We start from the raw sequence: 17,715 nt of genomic DNA, 5'->3' as shown, positions 1-17,715 counted from the left end.
TTTCACATAAAATATTAACACAATAAATTTTGATTTTTCACAGTTTCAAACTACGACAAATTCAAAACCACTACAATGCGTATGTTGACAAATATTATAGCATTTCTTGTATCAAATATAACCAATTTCACCAATAATTTAAGATAAAATAATTATAATAACCAAATACTGGTACTTGGTTACCCTACACCAACATTTCAGGACCCTCGAATATTAGCAAACACAGGGGTCCTTTCCGTTTTAAGTTCGTAGGCTGAAATTTCAGCCTGTCAGTTGTTTGCATTGTATAGCAGTTTTCGAGCAGCTATCTAAGTGCATATAATGTACAGGTGGGCTTATCCCAAGGTGTATGAATTTAGAAGACAGATTTTTATCGCTTCTGTTTCTGAATGAAGATTTTTAGAGTGTTTTGAGTATTCGTCAAGCCTCCAGAAAGCTCTTTGGAGCAAAAGTTTTCATCCATCCTGTCAAAAAGTGATATTCAAATTTGGTTTGAAAAACATGCTTTGAGACCACCTGGACTGCATATACTTTGATTCTAGATACCACCACGTGATCTCTTTGATGCACCTTGGGGTAAATGTAAACAACACCGCGTTTTCGAGCAGGTACTCGAATCTAATTCTAGCTTTGAGGCGAGAATAATCTAGACTGAAAATTGCAGGTGTGCTTTTGTATGAAGTGTTTACATGATTTCAGCCTCCAACTGTCAAACTTCATACAAAAAACTGACTAGAATCGTGAAGGGCCCCACAAATGGTATTTGTCAATCGGTTCCATATTTGCCCTAAATTTTCAATCAGAATCGTTATCTTTTTGTCTGTCGCTTGCGTCTATGAATCGAAAATTCCGATCTCAATTAACGTCCCCACGAAAAGCCAAACTTCCCATCGGATCGTTTAATCGTTGCAATTAAAACAATACTTTTTCTCGCACAAAGATGCTCAATTAAAAACAATTTACAGGAAGCTCAAACAATCCAAACTGCCCAAACTCTCAAACGCCACAAACAATGAAGCAATGCATTTCCTGTGCATTATTTAACCCACATCCAATGATACATCCCACCGGCTGCAGTTCAACCGGAAGGATGCATGTTGAAAGCAGTGAAAAACACAAAAAAAAACCTACACACACTTCAATCACAGACAGGCGCGTGGGCTGGCAGACAACACAGCCATTTCCATACCTTAACCACGAGAAAAACCACTCGCTCGGTTTACAGGTGCGTGAAAATGATAGATGAAGGTTCCCGCTCCATCCTCCATCTTCTTGCCGGGCATTTCGCCCCCTTTCGCCCTGTTTAGGGTCGAGAAAAATCTTTACATGGCGGGGAAGCCACCCATGTTTTGTACGTGTGTATGGGGAAATTGATTACAAAACAACGCGCCGTGGACGCGTGGCAAAAAGTGCACCGTGCAGCATGGAACAGCACGGTCAACAACCCCTTTCCATCACCACCATCGTCGTCATCAGCATCATCATCATCATCATCCTCGTCCGTAGGAATAAAAGAGCGAACGGGCGAGTGCTGGCGCCATATGGAATATGCACTGTTGCGTAAATTAAAATTGTCGGCCACTTCGGCTTGGTTGCCGCCGGCACGTTGTCCTTCCCGTCGCTACGCTGTCCTCTCTTGCTTGCTTTCAACCCATTCAAAGCGGGGGAGGTCAGTGAAGCAATCAATATAGCAACCGTCCGGCAAGAATGGCACTCAAACGTATCGGAAAATGGAACGCACCAAAGCCTCCCACCAATCCAAACCACACGCACTAGCACACTTGCCCTAACCTCAACCATAATTTATGAACGGGGACGATACGAAGGACGAAATGTGTCTTTAAAGTCGCTAGCAAAAGTCATATTGACTGTTGAAAGGAAAAATTCATCGCAAAAAAAAGAGAACGAGTAGCTCATTGGAGGGAGAGGAATAAACAGTAATCACTTAATCAACCAGGATCAGGCTCCTAATTGAATTGCTACCGGTCCATCCAGACGCTGGTAATTAACAATTAATATCGCGACAGCACGTTCGAACCAACCGGCCAGGCCAGCCAAATGTGCCAAATGGAAAGCAGAGTGAGAGAGAACAAATAATAGCCGGCTCTTCTGGCTCATTTCCATTTACTTTCCACGAAAACAAGCTATCGTGTGGACATTGGATTTTACTTGGAAAAATGAATGATAGTTGCGTCCTTGAATGTTGAAAGCTTGATGAGTTTTGTGCCCTTTTTTCCAGCCGTTGCTTCATCTAGACTGGAGTTGTACAAATTCCAGACCATTTGTAAAATTGATAGAGAAAATGTGGGTTAGGTTGCTAGTTTTTGTGATACTCTGAAAAATAACAAATAATCAAGTTTCTCATTGGTTAGATTGATTATTCTGATAGCATTAACTATTTCCTACTTTAAGCCGTTCTTTCTGAATTAAAAAAAAACTCTTTTCTCATCTCAAACCTGTACCTATTTTATAGCAATAAAAATAATCATTTTTTTAATATTTCATCAATTATTTAGAATTACTGAATTTTTCTTCAATACCATAAGTGATTAATTTAATTAATTTTGGTTAAATTTTTGAGAGCATTTCGGTAAGAAATTATCGTTGAACACATTTTTCTTCACTTTTCTACTCATATTTCAGTCTCATACTCAGTTCTTTCTCCAGAATACCTTAACATGACATAAGTTTAATGTAAAATGTCTTCAATTTTGTGAATATTTATTTCAAAATTGCTCTGAATGATTTCACACTTTTCAGTTATGTTCCTGCAAAAAATCATACCGATATCATTTAAAATCTTGCATCACCATGCATAAATGTGATAACAGGTATGAAATTTATGCGGTAATTCCACTGAAAGTCGGACAAAAGCAAAATCGATCTTCATTTCAAAGCAAAATGACCATGCAGCTTGCCAATAGTGGTCAATATGGTTCTAACATCATTTGATATCAGTTATTATTGGCCCATCGACTATTTTGGCAGATCATCTGTGTATTGCATAACCTAGGCCAAGCGCTCTATGACCAAAATTGGCCAAATTTGCGTTTCTGAAAGCTTTTAACAGAAGTATTATAGTAATTTTAGGGAGAATTTTAATATGTTTCATAATTTTAGAACTACTTTACCTCTTACATGTATCATGAATGAAGGAGTAGTGCAAATTTACTGCCTAGCCTGCTATTTAAAACCTAATTGCCTCAATGCCGTTGTTCATTATTTAGGTAAAATAATTATTGCTCCGAATTGGTTGACTAATTTTGTTCCTGGCTTGGTTACTGAGTGTGTTTGAACATGTTAATAACATGTATCAAATCTATTTTAAGCAAGGTAATGATTAAGACTTAATACCACAAGCGCTCATGCATCCCCATAACTTCGTAGATACACTACCAGGCTTTAAGCATGAATATTCCTTCTGGATTTTAACAGTCTACAGTTTAAGTTTTTTGTTTGATTGATGCATACACTCTAAAAAAAATCTAACTTAAAAATACAATTATAATAATTCCTTGACAGTTTGTCTTTACCTTTGAACAAAATGTAACTTTCTTACTTGCGTATAGGCTTTACGCTAAAAGAAATAAATTAATAAAATAAGAAATAAAATGGTTACAACCGCTACCTTTGACGCGGCCTTCCACCATTTTGTTTTTTTTATTCTTATCAATTAATTACATTCACGTAGTTTTAAGCTCGATGTCTCAAGCATGAATAGTTATTTTTTTCATTCAAACCCCCCGCAAACGGAAGATATTTATGGCTTCTCCACATGGTTGTGCACAAATATTTACTTAATATTCATTTCATTATCTTCTTTTACTTGTATTATGTAGAAAAACTGACAAAATTTAATCTATAACTACATTACTAACACTTTTTAATGATTTCATTACTTTAAAATTATGATTACAATGATATCCTTTTCAAAATTCCTCTGATAATTAAATTATTCGGACCGTAGCGCTCATGGCTTACCTTATGTAATACGCTGATGACCTCCCAAAACAGACGATGGGCCAATAATAACTGATATCAAATGATGTTAGCACCATATTTGCAAATATTTTATACATGAGGATAGAGGAGGAGCATCCTCAATTGACATTTTCGAGCACGAATAATCGGGAATTTGAGCAAATTCCCTTAAACTGGAGCCTTAAACTTCCCTTAAACTGCACCAGTTTAAGGGAATTCATAAAAAGTCCTTGTTCAGGCTTAGGCACGGAACCCCTGCCAGTTGATTCGTGTTTAACGAAACACGAAGACCATTCGTTGAGTTCGGAGCGTTCGGGCACGATCGATTAGTTTATAAGTATAAGTGAATTGCTTGAAATAAACTCTCTCTTCTAATTGTGCAATACAAGGAACAACACCCGGTAATTATAAAACGCTAGAAAAGTTACACCGAAACACGAAAGAAAACACAATCCGAAATCGTAAGAACGAACAGTCCTTTAAAATCCACTGTGATGCAGCTTTTTCGTTACTTTCTTCTAGATTCGCTCGGAAATGATGTTTTCTATCGTTATTGTTGGCCATGTTTCCATTTTATACTTAAATAATATCCTTTTTTTTATAAAATAACGTCACACAAAATTAGCTTTTGTTTTTCATCAAAAAACCATAGCTATGAATGAAAAATGACCTCGACGGCATCGTCCATCGATAGAAGAAAGTCTAATTTACGAACACACCAAATTTTGGCGCTTTCAGCACACTTGATCACACAATTCCAAAGGTATCGAGTACTAATCGAGCAGATGTGGGAAACAATTTCGAGCAAATGTCACTTGGGTCTTGACGTTAGCAAGCTGTATTGGTAAAAGTAAAATGCAAATTTAAACCAAATCAATCTTTGCAAAACACTCTTTACAAAACGACAATTCTACCACTTTTCGCACCAGACAGCGTTCCAATCGTTTTCTTGGATCATTCTAGCCAATTTAATCCCACAAGAAACCAGATAATTAACTCAATTATGCTACGATCATTCCTGCCCACGGCAAGTAACACGGTGGCCAAACACCAATTGACCCATCGCTAAATCGCCCCTTTTGCTCCTTGGGTGCCATTATGATCGCTTTAATCACCTTTTTTTCCTAGGGACGATTGACTACTGCCGGAATTACTGTCCACCACGACGATCCAGACAAAAAAAGGACCAATCTTCTCGTTCTCCTTCCCAATTCCCACGTAATATTAAGCACGCTGCGCCCTATAATCGGTGACAACAACCAAGAAGCTCTTCCTTTCCGCAGTTGCTCCACGAAAATTGCTTCACGTGCGCATCGCTGCACTTGTTTCGGATTTTTTTTTTCAATTACCCTTTTCAAATCCAATCACCAAACAAAACCAAAAAAAAGGTCGAGACGTCGTGTTGTGTGGAGTTAAATCCAAAAACGAAGCAGAAAGCTCGTGTCTAGCTGCCGTGTAGTATCCCATGGTAACCCAGAACCGCATGACGCTCCCATGTCTGGTATTCCTTTGATTGCCATTATAAGCGCCATTACAGCAGCATTCTGTCTACTACAAGGGAGAAAATGAGAAAGGGAGAGAGTTCCAGCGGTGAACCCAAAATAAAAGAATAAACTCAAGATGACTTCATGCAATGGTAGCACGACATTAAAAGAGAAAATCCGAAGCGAATGCCAGACCCTCCAGCCAGCCAGGAACGGGAGGAGGTTCTACTTCGCAAAATTCCATTTTCACTTTCCACTTCAAGGATGCGCCCTTGGCGAGCGGGGGGCCTCGTGTGACCAAAAGGGTGCTTAAGAAGCGAAAGGAAGAAAAAAATCCAACCGATTGTATGTGGAAAATCGTATCAAAATTCTCGGTTCCGCATTGGCGCACACCTTGGCCCTGCTGGAGAATTATTACGCCAGACAAGCTTTTTGTGAGGCAGTTATCACTGATTCAAGGTTTTCTAAATCACAATGAAGTAGTTTTTGCGCTTTTCTTCTCATTTCCCATACACACCTGGAGTCGCATGTCTTAGCCTGGAATCATCGTTTCTCCCTTGCTACAACCCAACACCCAGGAGCTGCATTTTCATAAATCTATTAAAATACCTTCTTGTACCATTCAATCTTCAGGTGGAGCTTTTTTTACGCTACCAAAGAAGACACACCGCCAAGAAGGACACTCTAAAAATATAAGAAACGATCCCGGCCGGCGCTCTCTTCCTGTGTATCGCGCACCGAAAGCGTCTCGCTTCGAAGCCACCGGTGACCATAAAGCCCAAATCCACTTACCCGTTATGTACTACGGATTCAAGAAAAAAAACAACTGCGCCAAAAAAGAACGGACCTTCCAACGGTCTTGTCTGTAAACGACGAAACACTGGACCGGCAAAAAACCCCGCCGACAAAAGCCGGTGAGTAGAAAGGAGGCGAAAAAGTGACGTCATATTACTTAAAATAAAATTTAATGGTGAATGTAATTTTGAGCTTTCCACCGTTGCTTTCCGTAGCTCCTCGGTGCCACCCCTCCCAGTGGAGCACAGATAAATGGTCATCCCGGGTAGGGGCATCCATTTCATTTGCTTTTGGTGCCCATTTGGTGCCGCGCTGCACCATTTCCTTTGCGGCAAAAACAACCGCGGAGGGAAAGTTCGCGTCCTCTTCTCCATTTTTTCCCCCGTTACGTTTGGAGAAAGGTAATACCGCGTGTTAACATTTTACCCGGGTGCGTACAATTTATATCGGCGCAATGTTTTACCTGCCTTGGCTGGCCTGTGTTTTTCTAATTCTTTCACAAAAAGCCATGGGAATCATATTTTACAGCTGCGACAGTGTGTTCTGTTGCTTTATTCTGAGAAAGAGAGAAAAGAAAGTCCTGCCAGATTTGGAGGTTAGATAATCTGAGCCACACATACACACACCAATCTGAGATTTTGTCGTCCTACCCCTGTTCTCTTACAACCCCGCACGTGGTTCACGCTCTTTAAAGCAGTTTTAGTTTTTTTGTATGCATAGGGGAGGAATTATGAAATCTTTATCAAAAAAAGATCTAAACATTGGAACTAAGCCGACAAGTGGTTTTCGAAGTCCCTCTTCGTCGGCAGTTTCAACACATCTTTCATCGCAAACAACAGTGCAGTGTTCCGCCAGAGGGGTCTGGCTCAGCCTAGCGCTTATCGTCTTGATCAATCGTTTATTTTGGTTTGATAAAGTAGAGTCGGAGCGGTTTATTACGTAGTGAGGGATAATTTATGTTTTTACTGCACAATAATAAGAATGCAATGACAATGTTTTGATGAAACAGCGAGGGTAAAAACAAAGATATTGTACGCGATCTCATCAAAATTCGTGATTACATCTGTGTATGACATGACTTGCTATTCTTAGCAAATTTTGTTCATTTACTCTACGTGAAAACGTAATAATTTCAAAAGAATCTCGTTTAAACTTTATCATTTTGACTTATTTGTCCGATCAAAATTGCACAGAAAATAATCTAAAAATAGCAAACAATTCTCAATTCTTCAATTCTTAAACATGCTCTGTGGAGAAACGGCACCGTTGTAGCGATGAAAGATGTGTTGGAACCATCTTTAAAGATATATGATAAAGATTGGCATGAAAAAGACTCGTATACAGGGTTTCCCACGATTTATTGGTTCGTTTCCATAATTTTTTGATTGCTTCCCATACTTTTTTGGGTGTTGTTACGAGTTTTTGGGCATTTCCCAGAATTTTTTGATTCAATTGTATTGACATCCAATCGGACGGTACCAATAAATTATGGGAACGAACCAAAAATCTATGGGATACGATGAATAAATCGTGAGACAAGCCCAAAAAAATATGAGAACCGACCAATAAATTGTGGGAAACCCTGTATTTAATGCGTTAATTTGGGAATTGCTTGCTAATTTGGCTCAGTTACAAGGCTACACAACGCAATTTCATGAAGCCAGGACCGCTCCTTTGCCAAATCCAGTTCAAGAACCAATGCTCAACTCTTAATACACCTGTTACTGGAGGTTACTAACCGGGAAGGACCCCGAACTGGACCTGGAAGTGATATAGAATCAATACTGACTCTGGAACTGATAAAGAATCGATATCAGTTTTTGGGGATCAGACCTTGACTTCATTTGGGTTCTGAAGCTGGTCCTGGCATTTGTACCAATTTTATAGCTAAAGCTTTGTACCAATTTTGGAGTTCGTCAGGTGGACGAACCATTTTCGTCAGTAGTATTTTCTATCCTTTCTACTACGAACCTCAAACAACATTAAACACCACTTCAGATCAGTGGCGGATTTAACGGTGCGCGGACTGAGCGGCCGCGGGGGGCCCCGTCAATGTAGGGGCCCCGTGTATGGTAATTCCAGCATATAGAACAATGTGTACAGTAGTATCAGCGAGAGCTTCTGTGCTAGATAGGGATGAATGGATGAAGGGACTCATAAACTATAGGGCCCCAGCACAGAGAATTCTGAGCACCCCCCCCCCCCCCCCATCAGCAAACCATTAAAGTGTGTTTGATTCAAACCTAATGCAACAATATGCACCCCCCCCCCCCCCCCACTCGACACCAACCGTGGGGCCTCCACTCCTTTTAACGCTTAGGGCCCCCAATACCCTAAATCCGCCACTGCTTCAGATTGAACTAAAACTAAACAATGAAAACACAGTAACACTACAAGCATTACTTACCACAGCTCAGCTACCGGTCGCTTTAGTTATTCCCTTTAAATCCAAAATTCGTCATCGTGGCTACCCCACGCGCCAATGGAAGACCTTTCCGCCGTTGATTGCAAGACGTGCAGTGCACAATATGCTATTCTCTTTTCTTTTATTTCTCGTGTCATCCTAAACCAGCTTCCGGGTGGCTCCGGGATGAGCGCCACCGCGCGTGCGATAAATCAAATTTGTTTGCTCGTCGTTTGTTGCGACGCTCTTACGTATAAGCAACCACCACCAGCAACACCAACACAGACACCGAACCGACCAACCGACGATCACGCATTACACTTCATGCGCCAACCGAATTAGACGTCACGCAACAAGACCAACACGCGCTGCAGCGTGGAATAAAAGCGCAAACACACACACACACACACACACACACACACACACACACCGCTGGGAAGCTTTTGCCGCCCACCGGCACCGAAAGGTAATCCGAAACTCACATACACCTCCAATGCAGAGAACAGGCTTGCCCACACCGGACAGCCGAGCTCCAATACACGATCAATGATTAATGGAACAAATAGCGCGTCACACGCACACCGGAGCGAAGCGATCGGTTTTCGGGCGCGTTAGACTGCAGCCGCATCGTTCGCAATAATCTGCCCCGCACTCTTTGCACCTAAATCCTACGCACACACACGCACACAAGCAAACGCACTTTGGTCCTTGGCACCGGCAACGCTCAAGGACCTCGTCGTCAGGAATCGCCCTCGCTGCCGCTTTTTGTACTCATTATCAACACAACGCACGTACCCCCCGCGTGTACACGTAAGGAAGACACACTACCACGCTACGAGACGAGAGCCTTCCTCTACACAGCTTCCTCTGCACACACACACGGCAACTACACGTTTCAATACACATTCACGAAACGTCGTTCCCGTACGTACACCGTTGGGCCGTAACGCACGAACGTACAGGACACAGGCACCACACCGGACGACGCTCGAACCACTACTGAACAGCACTTCTGCGCGTAAGGAAGCTGTTGGCACGGCCTGAATCGGAATGTGTTGTTTACAGTAAAACGCTGTACGGAAAATGCCATGCCGGAAAATGAGTTCCCCCAATTGGCACTCACTCTCTCAGAAATTGGATACGCTCACAAAAGATGGAGAGCCAAAAGCGTTTTGTAAACAGAGCGTGAGTGTCCAACATTCCTAACAGCACTCACTCACTCAAGGCATCTCACGCGCGTTACCGGCCGGTTTCCGGTTGTTGCAACAGAAACGTGACACCGTGGCCGTTTTTATGCGGGTGAAAAGGGGATTTTTTTACAGCAAAGGTGACAAACACGGGTTTGATGGTTGTTTGGCCATGTTCGTCCTTGCTGAGCCAAACCGATACTGGGATTTTTTGTTGCTTTCTCTATTTTGCTTCAAAGCCGTTTTGTGTTTGAGTTCCGGCCGGGTGTGTGTGTATGTGTGTTTGATTAAGGCGCAATGTAAGGCGGGAGAGCGTGATGTGTGTGTGTGATTGTTGCTACACCGGATGTTTGCTAATCGTACCAAAACGTAAAAGGTATTGAGCGGAGGATGGTTTTCGAAGCAGTTTAGAACGATTGACGCACCTTAAATTACGAAAGAAAGGAAAATGTCACCAAATGCTGTGTTCAATGTTATGTTATTGAATATAAAAAACTAGCCTTTGATTGTCCTGTAAAAGAGTTCGCTCTATGGGAACGATACATGATCCTATCTACATAAGACCCAACCACACCAACCAAATGAAGAAATTCAAAAATTCATTGACAAAATGATTTTAACAACTCAAAATGTATTAATTATGATTTAGTGTGGAATTTTATAATAAAAATTCCTTATCAATAAACCACCGTGTACAAAACAACGTCATCAAGGGTTAATTTTAACCCGGCCAAGACCTAATCGATCCTCAAAATCAGGAATTCAAGCAAAGGGTCAGAATAAACGGAATGAAATAGGCTGGTGGTCAGTTTTTTTGAATGAAGCTCTCGCTTCTCTCAAAAGAAGCGAAATAGATTACAGAGTTCCAATAGGGTCAATAAATCGTAGGGCAAAACTCCATTGAAAATTCTGCATTTAAAATTTAGGGTAAAAGTTGTCCCTTCACTTCGTTTTTTTTTATTTTGCACTTAGCAAACACTGTACTCTAAAAGATTCTGATAAAAGCACCGTTGCCTACAATCGTCTTTAACACCTGTTATCTTTTCAATTATTCCCAAAATGTAAGGATAACTTTATCAATATGTTTTCTCACCTTTTTCCAGCTCTTTCGCAAACAAGGGCACAACTCTTTCAAATGTATCCTCGCCCGTTCCAATCGACAACAAAGTCAAAGATCATTTCTGGAAGCGATATCCAAACCTAACCTGGGATCGTACCCGTATCATTGCCTTCTATCCTTCGTTTCCAAAAAAACGAAAACGACCTACTACGAAAACCCCTTTTGCTTTCGTGTTGCTACTACCTTTTCCGAATCCCATCATTTGCCCTTTAGTATCTCTGCATCCTCTTCCACTGGATATGAACATTATCCTAACACCTCGTCCGTGTACCATTCCTTCTTCCTGGAGATCAGCTGGGGGATAAGCCCTACCCGACAACCGAAATGAACACCTCTCATCCCACCGAAGAAAGTCATTAGGCCTCCCAGAAGATGAGAAATGAAAGTCGAACAGCACAAACCTACGTACACATAATATCCAGGATGGCCTGCAGACGAAATATTGCGGTTCTGTAGTAAAGCCATACACACAATGAAACACTTCCCCAGTATTATGTTTCCTTTCTTCAATGCAACCCAAAATGGAGAAAACAATTTCTAAAGGATTTTTCATTCCAGTCCATCCCACAACACATCCTGGAACGGTGATCTGAAACTGGAAGCGACAGGTCAAATTCCATTGGGAGTAATAAAACCACTCATTCCCTTTTCCCAGGTACTAGGGGGTGTGCATGTGTGTAAGGGAAAAAAAGACTCCACCGGCAATAGAGCGTGATGTGTGGATGTTTATAAGTTTGCGCACCCTCTTCTTCGACGCCGGAGGATTGCGGTTTACTTGTCCCTCGCCTCGGAAAGCCAAGAAATGTCAAGATGTCACACAAATATGCACTCATTTTCGACGACAACGACGACCTGTCGATTGCAATGTACCTTCCCTTTCTTTTCCGGCAACAGTCCAGCTTGTGACACGTGTCAAGAGGATTTTGGGAGCGAGGGTGAATAGTTTTGTGGTAGTTGTCCCCCACAAGCGTAATTAGATGTGATGAGATTAGGCAGCGGTACTAGGGCATAGCGGAACAGGGAGTGAATTAAAAAATTACCCTCCTAAACCGACAAATGGGTCACCTCAACACTCAACCTCTCGCCAATCGATCGGGAAGAGGATTGAGAGGACATTGAACGCAAACGACATTGCCTCCCGAGGTACTTGGAAGGGACGAGCCTTCTTCTAATATCGTCTTTGTGTAGCTGGACAAACAGATCATTAAACCTTCTCCATCCATTCAATAACAGCATCCACACTTAACGGTCAATGTCCATCCCCCTCTAACGCTTATCAATGGAATACCCCAGGAATGAATATAGAGATCTCTGAGGATGGCAAGTGGTTCCAATTCAGTCTTTCATATGTTTATCAAAACAGCCTCTATTTATTCTAATATACACCCTCTCTCTGTGTTTAGAACAAACTTCAACCTCTCTAAATCAAATTTCAGGAGGAACTCTACTGAAACATCCCTCTGTCACTTCAGCCGTCCCTAGCAGTTTGGTCCAGAATCATTAATCAACCTGAGCAAATCAGAATTGACAGCACAATTACAACCTTTTGGATGTTCCTTTTTTCTTGTTTCATACCCCGCTGGATTTGCAATTAGGAGTAGCGTAATTGTGGCTAAAAGAATTGCGTTTCTGTTTTGCTTTGTTTCTTCATTGATTGAATGTCACGGGCGAGAGCGTCAAAATTCAATTGAGTCAATAGGTGGAAGGCTCATCATCGGAAATCTCTTGGTAGAGAGGTTTCCAGGGAGTCATCACAACCAAGACCAGTGGCAACTAGCACTATCAACTTCTAGTACAAGAGTTTGTACTTGGTTTTTGGATGTACTTCCCAAAGGATATTTGGGAACATTAAGTGTGCCTTTACCTTACATACATAACCCTTCTTGATAAGCAAAGTTTCCCTACAAATCGTAAGATCCTAATTGAAGTCAACTTTACATACTTTCATCCCACCTCTCCGCACGACCGCACAGTAAAAGTTGTACATTTTTTAGTGAAATTGATTTCCTTTCCCCCTGGCCCGGGTAGGTTCTACTCTTACTTACCTGTCCCTTTAGTTCACTTCCAGCAAACGCTTGCAAAGAAACCTCCCTGTCCCTGTCGGATCAGGAGCTGGGGAAAATTCCTTCGAGAGCAATAAACTGGCTTCCCTTTTCGTGTTGGGATTTTGTACGCCCGTGGGCCTGGGTGGGCTACACAACACACATAATGTCGGTGAATGCCATTTTGCAAACGGGAGGGGGGTTTTCTCTTGCACAATTCTCTTCTCCAAAAAAAAACACGCATCTCTTCTTTGTTGGAGCTTTTGCTTCGTTTTAATGTATGTATCACATTGAGCGTACGGCAAAAGAGTGACGCCGCTGCCACCGTCCCCATAGTACGACGTACGCTTACACATTTGTTTCTTCCCGGTTTGTTTTGTTTGGTGTCAGCCTAGTGACATCTTACCCGATCCTTCATCATCCTACTAAACCCTAGTTTGCTCTCTTGAATAAAATTCTAAAACTACTGTACTTTGTACGCTATTTACAAGCCACTGCCACTCTTTCCCGATATATTGCTTCACAGTCCTCCTTACCTCGTGATTGATTGATAGCTACGTTGGACTTGAAACAACTTTAAACCCGCACCGAAACACCTGATAATCTGGAGACACAACTTAAATTCACACATCCCGGTAAATACAAAAACCGAACGCTAATCGCCACTACTAAGCTCTCTGTTCAATGAGGAGGTTTGTTTTATACTGTCTATCCGTTAGCGATAAGGCGATGATGATGATATTGGTGAACCTGACTACTTCTTCCCATACCTGGGAAAAAGCACCTGGTGGCAGCATTCCTCTCCGTCTTTTCTGCTTTTGATTTCATTTCCTAAAACCCTAAAACATTCCTTGCCCAGGTCAATTGTTTTGTATTGCACGTGTACAGAGGCTGAGGAGGCCCAACGCCAATCGCTGAGTCTAATGCACCTCACTAATATTGTTGATCGAAAGGGACTCCTCCGACAGCTGTTCGTACTCCCGCTGCATCATCTTCTGTACCCGCTCCATCAGCGCTGGAATGTCGTCCTTGGAAAGGCCCGCGCAGGACACTTCCGGTAGAATTTTGATGATATTTTGCCCTGCAAACAAGCAACAGCAGCGATTAGAATCTTGAACGGCCCGCAAAAGCCCAAACTGTGGAGCCTAGCCCCGTCACCTTACCTCGGTTGAAGATCTTCGCTTTGGATTTCAAAAAATGGTACTTCGAAATGACCACCGGTTGAATGAAGGCTTGCGATTCGACGGCGACGTGGAAGCATCCCTTCTTGAACGGCAGCAGCTTGTCACCGTTGCCGCGCGTACCCTCGGGGAAGAAAAGCAGCTTTGCCTGCGGGCGGAGAAGCCAAAACGAGGGTTATTCTGTTGAATTTTACATGCACGGACTACGGGCTCGTACCTGTTTCTCATTGATCGCTTTCGCTTCCTTGTTGATAACGCTCTTGGCTGAGTCACGGTTCTGACGGTCGATAAACAGCGTTCCCCAGAGCCAGCAGGCCAACCCGAACGGGAACATGTACAGGACCTCCTTCTTCGCGACCACCGTCGACCGCCCATGATGGGCCACAGTTCGGCCAGGACTGTAAATAGTAATTTATAATATTGACACCATTAGTTGATCAAGCATTGGGGGTAAACTTTGTCTTCGTGGCCGTACCAATCAAATCCAGTGCACTTTGATGATTCATCAGCACGATACCGCCATGGTTGCGGTTAATGTTTTCCTTGCCGCGCACCGTAAACGATGCCCCGAGCATCTTGCCAAACCCGATACATAAGTACGCTGGAATTCTGGAGCAAACAAAAAAAGAGATCGAGAAATTAGTATAACAACCAAAAATGAAACTGTCATACACTGTTATACAATGTAATAAACTGTTATACACTGTTATACACTGTTATACAATCTTCGAAATGTCGCCGGATATTCCTGTTGCTCTACGCTTCAACCACCTGTGTGTATGTGACCCTATCAATAATTTTCCTTTCTGCTACTTCACTACTTCTCCCATTCAAACCTCATTACTGTTAATGTAGCACAGAGTGTATGGCCTTTACGCTTACTTCGCGCTGCGTGCCTACACCCTTGTGCTGCGCAAGAATAACAAATCATCCTACCGGAAGCAAAACACCCTCCCTTCCCCCCCCCCCCCCCCCCAGGACGCCCAGGATGTGGAGTGCCTTCCCATGCATAATTAAGCTAATCTGATGGAGTTGGAGGGCGAAAAACCAGGGTTTCAGCTATGCCATTCAACTTCAACCCGAGTTGACGGCGGGGCCCAAATTCACAACCACACAACCACAAGGACGTCGACCCAGTTGGGTGGGGTCGATCATCCTCCCGCCCAAACACACACATACGTTATGAACCACAAGGGAGTTGACTCCTTTTCGCGGGTTTCGTGGAACAAACTCTAGTCATCCTCTATCGGCGGTGGGCCCACTTCTCTGAGTTGTTCTTGTTCCTTGTTACTGCTACCCCAAACCTTTCCCAATACTTACAGTGCGTTCCGGTAGTCACGCGGCCGGAACAACATGAGCGGCACTGGACCGACCGCACACACCACGGAAAACGCGATGAAGCAGAAGAACTTGAAGTAGTAGCGCGCCGTCGACGACAGCGTGATGATGAAGAACGCCATGAAGGCCAAACCGAGCAGCTCACCGTTCGATGTGGTCATCTTGGAGGGCAAAAGAGAGAAAGAAATAAAAGAAGTTAAAACGTTAGTAACGATAGCGTATGAAGGTCACACATGCAGGCATGGTAGTAATAAGCGCAAAAGCAAGGAAGTTATCAAGCGTCCTCTGTGCGACCATTAGACGCGCTCATCTTGGATAAAAAACCGAGCACCCATCACAACACCGAGGAGCTCGCTAATTACACTTACAAACCACAATCATACCCTAGACGCGAATGAGGAAAAGAGCAAACAAAAAATCGCACCAACACTATTACTCATTAGCAGCACCACCACATAATCACCATCAACCGGATCTAATGCAATCCCGCAAGCCGCAATGGTAAACAAGCACGTGTTGCGCACTACACTGAACTGCACTCACGGTGGTGGACGACGGATTCCCAACCCCAAACTGAAGCTCGAACACGCGGTCCGCTAGTGATAACTACGCCGATATTTCGACCATTCGCGCACCAATTTGATTAGAAAGTGCGTTTGCTTATCTCGAGCGAGCGAGCACCCGCCAGGTGTGGTTGGGGAGAACCCGAGCTGAATAATCAACCCCCGCCCCCCTTCCCTGCTTCACCAAACAGTGAGGAAGTAAGGGTTTCATAATAGGGGTTTTGTCTGAGGGCGATAAGAAACACATCACACACTTGACTGTTTACCTTCTGGTTGGGGATTGAAATACGTGATCAAACTCTTCATCGGAGAAGGGGTCCTTGACCTAAACGCTTAAACTGACCCGCTGATTTACACACATTAAGCGCATTGTGAGCGCGCCTTGGAACACCTGATTGAACATTCTTCCCCGCACGCAATACTGACAATAAAGGATCACTTACGGTAGATCTCTTTGTACACAATACAAGAATAGCATCCACCACTTAAGCCGTGCGATCCTTTCTGCTCGGCAGCTCAAACACTACAAAGACCCACGCGTGAAGCGCACAAAAAGCGCCTCAACACTCTTGGGCCCTGTGGCTGCAATCTGATCGCCCTCTAATGCGATTAACTCGATAACTAAAGGTCATTTCGCCAAACTTCCCCTTCCCACCCCCGTTGGTTGGTGATAAATCTTGCTCCAATAAAAGCAGCCACACTGTGAAGAAGAAAGGCACACGTTGGAGATAAAAATTTCGCCACCCGGATAAGTACGCACATGTGGTTGGATGGTGGTGGTGCCGCAGGCCCCGTTCGATAAGCGGAAATCCACAGACGATCGTGCAAAATAAATCTGTGGAAATTCTGGATATTAATTCCTCTTATCAGTAGACAGCATCGTGGTATTGGGTGAACATTTGGATATTGGAAGGGCCACGTGTAGTATCGCAAAGAAAAGGGGAAGGGATCCCCCTTAATTCCAGCAAGGCCGGGAGTTGGCAGAAGTTAAGACCATTGAAGGTCGCACACTCTTCTAAGCGCCATAGCAACAAACTCTCTCCCTCTCTCTCTTTGTGGAGCTTGGGAGCTCAAAGTTCGCCGTCTATAGTGCCTTCAAGAATCCGTTGGCGCTGTTTGGAGCTGGACACAAAACACGCACATCATACAGAGATATGATCATGATTGGATTGGATGGATCACGAATGCACGATGCTAGCAGGCCCTAATCAAGACATTATTGATTGAAATTGCCTTCCTGATATGAAATCGTTGTTTCCCACGGCCGTCCATAACACGAATAGAGTTGATAACACGAACACTGTTGATGACACATTTATCAACCACTGAAAACACATGCGAATTCCAAAAAAAAAAAACAATCGAACGAATCGCTTATTCACCTTGTTAACTATTTCTTCGCTCGGCATCGTTTCCTCCGCCCGGCGTAACCTGTTGGTACGAAACAAAGTAACCGAAAACCAAACGATGCAAACGCCCACAACTACAGAAAACTGAACTGCAACTGCTGCTGCGGCTGTCTGCCGCTATTACACCACCGGCCGCGCACACATTGAACTGATAACGAAGTGGCAGCATTAGAAGCTTTCCAGACATACACACACGCACACACACTCATAC

At 43.2% G+C, this 17,715-nt stretch overlaps 1 protein-coding gene and 1 pseudogene across 1 annotated transcript in view; both read right to left on the bottom strand.

Annotated features, from left to right (window-relative positions):
- Positions 1-9,649, bottom strand: part of LOC121597070 (1-acyl-sn-glycerol-3-phosphate acyltransferase alpha-like) — a 60,838-nt gene extending 51,189 nt beyond the window's left edge. The window contains exon 1 of the mRNA XM_041922563.1: positions 9,493-9,649. The gene's annotated coding sequence lies outside the window, so the exon portion shown is untranslated. The remainder of the gene's footprint in view (positions 1-9,492) is intronic.
- Positions 9,650-13,693: 4,044 nt separating this feature from the next.
- LOC121597068 lies at positions 13,694-17,534 on the bottom strand (annotated as a pseudogene).
- Between the last annotated feature and the right edge of the window lie 181 nt (positions 17,535-17,715).

The sequence above is a fragment of the Anopheles merus genome, chromosome 3R (assembly GCF_017562075.2).
Source record: "Anopheles merus strain MAF chromosome 3R, AmerM5.1, whole genome shotgun sequence".
NCBI classification, from domain to species: Eukaryota; Metazoa; Arthropoda; class Insecta; order Diptera; family Culicidae; genus Anopheles; species Anopheles merus.
The sequence above is the reverse complement of the archived record's forward strand: the minus strand, read 5'-3'. Positions and strand labels throughout refer to the sequence as shown.